Source organism: Lactuca serriola, chromosome 9 (genome assembly GCF_051521515.1).
Source record: "Lactuca serriola cultivar US96UC23 chromosome 9, Lser_US96UC23_V15, whole genome shotgun sequence".
In the NCBI taxonomy this organism is placed as follows: Eukaryota; Viridiplantae; Streptophyta; class Magnoliopsida; order Asterales; family Asteraceae; genus Lactuca; species Lactuca serriola.
Window position 1 is genome coordinate 75,289,838 of NC_136416.1, and position 9,041 is coordinate 75,298,878.

At 38.3% G+C, this 9,041-nt stretch overlaps 1 pseudogene; it reads right to left on the reverse strand.

Moving 5' to 3' along the window:
• Positions 1–8,673: 8,673 nt before the first annotated feature.
• On the reverse strand, positions 8,674–8,795 carry LOC145077377 (5S ribosomal RNA; annotated as a pseudogene).
• Positions 8,796–9,041: the final 246 nt, after the last annotated feature.

Below are 9,041 nucleotides of genomic sequence, written 5' to 3' on the forward strand. Positions count from 1 at the left end.
CTATATTAGTTTGGATTTGTCACTAACCTTGTCTTATGATTATGGTTATGACAATTTCACATGGATAGGAACACATACACCATAAAATCTAAGTGTCATAATGATTCTCTCCAATTCATGAAAATCATTGTGAGGAAATGCTTTCACTAAGTAGATTTTAAAGGATTAGAGTTAGCAATTGTGATAGTTGCATTCTCAAATTCATTTATGATTACGGCATCCCTTTTCATAGTTCGAATTGTGAGAAATGGAAAATAGGTTAAACATTTGGGACTAATTAGTTTAAGTTCTGAAAGGTTCAAACACACACTTGTGTTATTTAATATAAAAGGTGTATGACCTTGAGAAGTCTAGAAAAGACTTATCAAATCACCAAGTATTATAAATCTAAACTTTGGTAAGAAAGTCAATAAGTATTGATTTCTAGTAGTCCAGCTGATTATTGAGTACATGTCAAAGCTAGTGGGAGCATAAGTGTTATGTTGGTATGGGTTTAATTATCATGTTAGTGGGAGCATGATTATTATGGTAAATGTTGCAAGATAGCAATGTTAATTATAGAAAACAAAATTTCAAAAGTTGTTTTACTATAATTAAGGGAGAGGAACTTATACTTCATTTTTCAATTCTAAGAGCTTAGATTGAGATTTTTAATTTAGTCAAACATATATATATGAATGTTATGTTGAAAAGATTCGACATAAGGAAATTCTATATGTGGAATTGTTAATTTCATTCTTAAAATTCGATTATGATTACGACATCCTTCTTCATAGTTCGTATTATGAGAACATGGCATATAGAAATATTATAGCAAAAGACTGATCAAGTATCATGTCTTTATGTAAGACTTTATCAATCATGTCTATATGCTTCGGATATAGGGCCGATTGCATATGATATAATATTTTGGTGTTCTAATTTTCTAAATGCCTAGGGCATTAAGTGGGAAAAATGACTACAACTAAATATGACTAAAGTGGTTAAACAACTGTCAAGGACAATCTAAGGTTCGCTAAGGATTGGTTGCTTATGGATAGTTGGAAGTATAGTAATGAATGGACCATATTGATATAATTCCGAATAGATAGGATTATGTTAAGAATCGAGAGTCATATGGCAATTATGAAAAAGTTTCCATAATAGGAGTTGGATATCAATGATATATGAGTAAGTTAGAAACTTTTATGCAGGAAGGATGTTCAAAGGAATGTACTTTGAATTTGAGACTTCATCTCCATGGAATTGTCTTGTAACAATCTCCAAAGGAAAGTTTTGTAATTGACAAAGTCTCTATGACTTGTGTAGATAGTCATTACAAAACGATCTTTGCATAATAGTTTAGAACTAACACATTCTAATAGTGGCAAGAATTTGGTATTCTTACACTTAAAGATTTGGAATTGTGAAATGAGTTTAATTGAAAATCAAATTGATTTGTTTCACAAAGTAAGGACCATAGGTAAACATAGTGTGCATGCTAGGAGAATGGGAAAACTATTGTTTTAATTCAAGTATTAAGTTGATCAATCGAAACATTATACAATGAATAATGAGTAATCAATATGGTAATTAAATAAAAGGTGTTTTATTTACGCTCAAAAGTTTTGGGGCAATATAGGACTAGTATTATTCTTGTGTTTCACTTTGCATGTTTTGACTTCCCGAATAACAAGGTTATTCGAACTATCCACAATCGATCATACTTTGGAAGTAGGTTTGAAGCAAGACTGTCATGAGTTGGCTTCTAGATGTCTAAGGTGTTAGACATAGCAAAAGTCTGCTACACCATTCATGAGTGCTTATGAAATAAGATTTGAGCATTGGATCAAACCGTACACACCTAAATCACTTCATGGAATTTATCACAAGTGATTGTGATATGATAATATCATATAGTCTTCAAACCAAGATATATGAGTTGTTGACTACAAATTGGTCGTGCATTGATGATACGAAAACGCAGTAGTAACTTGATGTCATAAAACGTATTGTTGTGCATGATTTAACGAGTAGTTAGTAAAAGCATATAATGTCGAAGTTTATCGGTTCCTTTTTATCCTAAAAGGATTAAAAGCGATATATAGGCCCCTCGATGATTTGTTTTGACTTATGTTTTGGGCCCGGTCAGAACTAAATTGATGTGTTTAATTATGTTCTATGTCAAACATATTGGAAATCGAGAAATAAACTGTTGGACAATAAGAATGACATTGTTCCATGTATTTTTCCGGCTGATATCTTGAGAACAAAGGAATATATGATCACTTATTTAAAGGACGCGTCACTGACTGGGTCAGAGTTCGACAATGGCTTTTGAAAGCTACGATTGCTAATCAGTTCTTGAAGTCGTAGTTGTAGTTATAGTTATTAGACTTGTCCAAGTGGGAGATTGTTGGATTAGGTGTCTAAGCCTATAACTATAACTGGTATGTACTTAACCCCATTGTAGCATGGTCCTTTTGGGTTGCCTTCACCAGTGCAATTTAATAGGATGGACTTTTGAGAATAAGGTTATTTTATGATTTATTAATATATTAAAAGTATAATATATTAATATGAAATGATATTATTTAATTAATATTGATCAATAGTTAATTTGGAATTTATTTAGTGATCAAAAGAGACTAATTAAATATATGGGGATTGATTGTGTAAATCAATGATTCTAATAGTGTAGGCTAATGATCCATGGTTATTTAGGATGGGCTAAACCAATGAGATAATCCATGGATAGTTCCTGGAGGTTAACCTATGGAGCCTAAGTATATGAAAGGTCATTAGGGTTTACAGAGTGTAACCCTAACATTTGTCACACAATAAAAGGATCCCCTAAGAGCCAAAATCGGCTAACACTGTTGTATTAGTGTCTAAGTCCATAACTTTAATTGGTATATATACTTGACCTGACTCGGCATGGTCCATTTGGGTTGCATGGCATCGGAACATTTGGATAGACCGTTTGTGAGAAGAGGACATTTGTGACATATTAATATATTATAAGTTCTAATATATTAATATGAAATCGTGTTATTTAATTAGTATTAGCGTTGTAGAAATCGGCCTTGGCGGCCGGTTAATCGGCGATTAATCGTTTGGCGGCCTCGAACCGGTTACGATTAGGGTGCTTGTAGAAATTGGTCAAAATCGGTCAAACTCGGACTTGGCGATCCTTGGCGGCCTTGGCGGTCCTCGGCGGGCATAGGCGGGAAATATTTAAAAAATTAAAAAAATATAATTTTCAAATATTACATCAAAATTTTAAATTTTTAAATTTTTAAGCGTTCAAATTTTAAATATCATACTAAAATTTTTAAAATTTCAAAATTTTTAAATTTAAAATTTCGAAATACTTAGTTTTATAGGAAAATTGATTTTTTTTAAATAATTTTATTAATAATTTAGGGTCCCCGATTAATCGTCGATTAATCTCTGCCGAGTCAGATTAATCGCTTATTGTCAGTCCACCGCCGAGCGATTTTTACAACCATGATTAGTATTGATCTAGAATTAATTTGGATTTAATTTGGTGATCAAAAATAGACTAATTAAATATATGGGGATTGATTGTGTAAATCATTCATTCTTATATATGTGGGCTTATGATCCAAGATTCCTTATGTTGGGTTTAACCCATGTGGTGACCCATGGATACTGCATGGAGGTTAAAACCCATGGAGCATAAGGAATGGGTAAAGTCATGGGTTACATGGTGTAACCCTAATGTTCACACTATATAAGGATCCCTTTAGCTCAAGAAATTGGCACTAGTGATACATATATGAGGGCTAGCCGAATTGAGCATGAAGTGTCTTCTTCTCATGGTTATTCCATATGTTGGTGATGTTGTGTGAACCATTTGAGGTGTCACACTTGGGGCACTAGGCTCTCAAGCGTCGTGGAGTCAAGCTACATCAACAAGTATGTATTCTATCTATTTTTATTACCCAAATATCAAAGATTGTATGCTAGTTAGGGTAATACCTTGGAATATTCATATTTGCATTTATAATAGAGAAAACATAGATCCAAGGTATTTAGGGTTGCATGTACACTTAGGAGTGTTAGAATGCTCAAAACCCAACAAATACATCATACTTAGAGTTTGATATTGATTTTGTGCCACATAACTTATTCTCTCAAGCCTCCTCTTGCATATGGTGTTTGTGAACCATTAGAGGCATCACACTTGAGGTGCTCAAGCTTTCAAAGGTCAAGAACTACTAGTCCTTCTAAAAGGTATGTCATCTAACTAGATGAATTATTCATTTTGCAATTTGTATACTAGTTAGGAAAATGCATTGGAAAATTGTAGATATGCATGTATGATTAGAGAAAACATAGATCCAAAGCATTTATAGTTGCATGTTCACCATATAAGTGTTATAGTGCTCAAAACCAACAAAACTACCCTACTCACGACCTGGAATTGGGGGCGGTGGTGTTTTCCCTCAAAATATGGAGGCATTACTTGTACGGAGTCTGGTGCACCATATTTACTGACCACAACTATTTGAAGTATTTGATGGATCAGCAGAACCTGAACATGTGGCATAGGAGATGGTAGGATGTATTGAAGGACTATGATTGTGAGATTCTATATCATCCCAGGAAGGCCATCGTGGAGGCCGATGCCTTGAGCCGCAAGACAGAGAGTGCACCGAACAGGGATGTTTGCTTGAGGATGACAGTGATTTATCATTTGTTGGATATGATCAAGGAGGCTTAGGTGGAGGGTTTGAAGAAAGAGAACTGGAAGAAAGAGTGGATTTGGAGTCAAATTCCCTTGTTTGTTCGGGATAGCCGGAGTCTTTTGACATAGTGTGGTTGGGTGTGGGTACTGGTATCTGGGGGAGTGAGACAGAAGATCTTGGAGGAGGTAGACAAGTCCAAGTTCTCTATTCATCTATGGGCTACGAAAATGTACAGAGGCCTGAGGTTAAGTTACTAGTGGCCCTTCATGAAGCAGGAAGTCGCATGGTTTGTGGAGTGGTTCTTGACCTGCAAGAAGGTTAAGGCTGAACATCAGAGGCCTCATGGCAAGGTCCAACCGCTACCCATTCCCATGTGGAAATGGGAAGAGATCACCATGGACTTCATCACAAAGTTATCGAGGATGGCTAGCGGTGTGGACTCCATTTTGTTCATTGTGGACATATTGACGAAGAGTGCCCATTTTATCCTGATCTCTTAGATTATCTCTACTGAGAAGTTAGAAAATATCTATGTGCGAGAGGTGGTGGCTAGGCATGGAGTACCGGTATCCATGGTCTTGGACCACGATGTTCGATTCACCTCTAGGTTTTGTAGGAAGTTCCATGAAGAATTGGGAACCCAGTTACATTTCAGCACTACGTACCACCCTAAGACAGATGGCCAAAGCGATCGGACGATCCAGACGCTCAAGGATATGTTGCGGGCATGCGTATTGATCGACCCCCGTTGAGATGTTGTATGGTCGTAGATGTAGGACCCCAGTTTGTTATGGTGAGGTTGGGCACCAAGTTATGGGGCGCATCAAGGTGGTGCTCAAGATACCGAGTTGATTCAACAGGTGCACTACAGGTTGCGAGTCATGTAGAGCCGTTAGAAAAGCTATGTTTACCGACGCCGATCGGATCTCGAGTTTCAGGTGGGAGATTTCGTTTTGTTGAAAGTTTCACCATGGAAGGGTGTCAGTAGGTTTCGGAATAGGGGCAAGCGAGGGCCACAATTTATTGGTCTGTTCAGGATTTCTGCCCGGGTGGGCAAGGTGGCTTACTGATTGGACCTTCCGGATGAACTGAGTCAGATCCCCAACACCTTCCACGTGTCTCAGCTTAGGAAGTGTGTCGCTGATGAGGCAAAAATCATTTCCATGGATGATATTCAGGTTAATGAGAGCCTTAATTATGTGGAGAAGCCAATAGATATTTTAGACCAGAAAACGAAAGCCCTATCGAACAAGGAAGTGAGGCTAGTTAAGGTGCAATTGCAGCACTGAACAGGCTCCAAATGGACCTGGAGTCGGAAGAGAGATGAGGAAGCATTATTCGAACCTTTTTACAGCAGACTTTAAGGATGAAGTCTAGTTCAAGTGGGGGAGATTTGTAATGCTTGGTCCAGGTATGAAATAAATATATTAATTTTCAAGTTTTTGGACTGGAACTCGACGAGTTGGGAGGCTCCAACTTGTCGTGTAGAGAGCCTTCCAGTCGTGTATCTTTTAGGGTCTACTCGATGAGTTGGAAGGCCCGAACTTGACGAGTTGGTGCTGGAACATGGAACCCTAATTTTTAGGGTTTGCACCCTATTTAAAGGCCTTAAGCCTTATTGTTAGCCTCCCTTATCATACCCTCAGTCCAGAGAAACCCTAATCATGCCACTTTCCCCATTTTGAGTGTGTGAGCTTAAAGAGTGTTCTTTGGTGCTTTTCTTGAAGGAGTGTCAAGTTGGTGGTGCAAATTTGAAAGGAAAAGCTTTAGATCTGGGATTTTCAGTGTTGTTGCAACCATTTGGAGGCATAAAGTCGTATCTTGATCATCCCTTTGAAAGATCTCTTCTCTTGAAAGTTTATGGCCATTATTAGCTTATTTTGGGACTATTCTTGGAATTGAGCATGTTATGAAGCCATAGTTTCAGATCTGTAGATCCCATGGCCTCCATGGACTTAAAGTTGCCAACTTTATCAAGTCTTGGACCTCCTTCAAGCCCTAAAACCTATAATAAGCTATGTTTGAGTGTTTTATCTCCCTTAATGCAATGAACGGACGTAAAGTTAGCAACATTAGGTGTATCTTCACCCTAGGGGATCAGATCTATAGTTGGGGCTTTGGACTCACTGGAAAAGTGGCTGATTGTGTTAAGACTAGGAAAACTCAACAAGTTTCCCTACTAACTCGGCGAGATGACTCAAGTTTCCCCGTACTTCTAGACACTATGAGAACTCGACGATTTGTCGTGTCAACCCAACGAGTTGATTAAGGTTTTTCCTTATTTTTTAAGAACTGAAGGAACTCAACGAGTCAGCAAGTGCACTCAACGAGTTAGGTCATGGACTGTTGATCTTGACTGTTGAATTTGATTTTGACCATGGTCGACCAAGCTTGACTATAAGGGTATTTTGGGTACTCTGAGATTTTAATGAAGTTGTCATATAGTGATTGTAAGCAGTTGACTTCAAAGAAGTGATTCAGGAGTTGGATCTAGTTTGTCAGTACTACTTGTGAGGTGGGTCTCCTCACCATACCAATGGGTCGAAGACACCAAGGCCGACCCATTATGTGTTACATGATATGTTATTTGTTATGTGATATGTGATATGCTAGTGATACTTACATGGAAAACCCCGGGGGGAGCTCGTGGCAGTTGGATATCAGACCACGGGGGAGCTCCTGGAATTATCGGTAAATACCATGGGGGAGCCCATGACAGATAGCTAAGACCATAGGGGATCCCATGGCATGTAGATATAAGACCATTGGGGATAGCCCACAACATCCAGGTGTAAGAATTAGGAGGGTTTCCATGGCATCCATATATGTTTGTATGCATGGTTTAGGTGGATTATGTAGCTTATATGGTTGATATGGTTTATGTGATTATTTGGATTATGTGGGGTATGCTTTGGGGAACTCACTAAGCATTAGCTTACAGTTTGTGGATTATTTCAGGTACTTCAGGAGATAAGGTCAAGGGCACGACTTTATGGTGCAGCATGCACTCTCTGGCGTATTGTTGGGACACTCTGATGTTTTGAATAAATTATTTGATGTTATGGATTTTGAAAACAAATGTTATTGGAATGTTATGTTTTATGGAAATGATTTCTTTATATAAAATGAAATATTTTATTGCAAATCTGGGTTGTTACAACCTTCCTTGATGATCTAATGTGATATAATCACATTCTAGCATGTAGCACTTCTAGCTACAAGTTTCTTACATTCTCGGCGATTGCGATACTTCAATTGATCATTTTGATTATCTATCATTCCGATCTTCTGGCTTAAGTCAGATGTTACATAGATCTTGGTTCTCTTAACCTCATAACATAATCATCTTAGTTGAACTCGATTCGATATGACCACTAGGGTCGGAATAATAATCATCTTCTTGGTCATTACCGAAACGATGGTAACGACAGACATGAACAAAACAAAATCAATTATTATTGTTTTGATAACCTTGTGACTTTACCTGATTCAAGTGCGAGTCATGTGCTTCTAGTATCATAGGCCTCTACTACCTTTCACACCTACTCATACTCACTATACAATAACTTCACATAGTCATTTAGCACATCGGATAACAAAACCAAGCTTTATATTATTTCTTGAACGATTACATAGATGTTCAATTTCACCCTACACTATGCCTCCTATATTAGGCTACACCTCATGATACTATCTATGTGGATACTTTATATCATGATCTTCAGATATGTAGATCCTTACTTCTAATCCCTTGCATTGTCTCCTGCTTCGTCGAGGATCATCTGGAATTCTCTTGCCTTTGGCTTTGGCGGTGCATTTGGCTTTGTAGCTCCTTCCCTCTTTGGGCAATCTTGCTTGAAGTGCCCATATTCATTACATCCATAACACACTCATTTGTTGAATGTACACTCATTGGCGTAATGCCCAGACTTTCCTATAACATCCCCCTCCGACACGTATCACAATATTGTCCGCTTTGGGCTCCCAACACGAAAACTTCCCAGGGGGTCACCCATCCTGGTACTACTCCCAACCGAGCACGCTTAACTGCAGAGTTCTTATGGGATCTGCAGTTAAGCGTGCTCGGGTGGGAGTAGAACCAGGATGGGTGACCCCCTGGGAAGTTTTCGTGTTGGGAGCCCAAAGCGGACAATATTGTGATACGTGCCGGAGGGGGATGTTACAAATGGTATCAGAGTCAGGGCACGGCTCGATGTGTTCGACGGGGACGTCGAACCCTATAATGGGGGGTGAAAGTAGGTTAGATCTGATCCCACATCGGCTGGGAAGGAGAACTAAGCATTCCTTATAAGGGGTGTGGATACCTTCCCTATAACAACGCGTTTT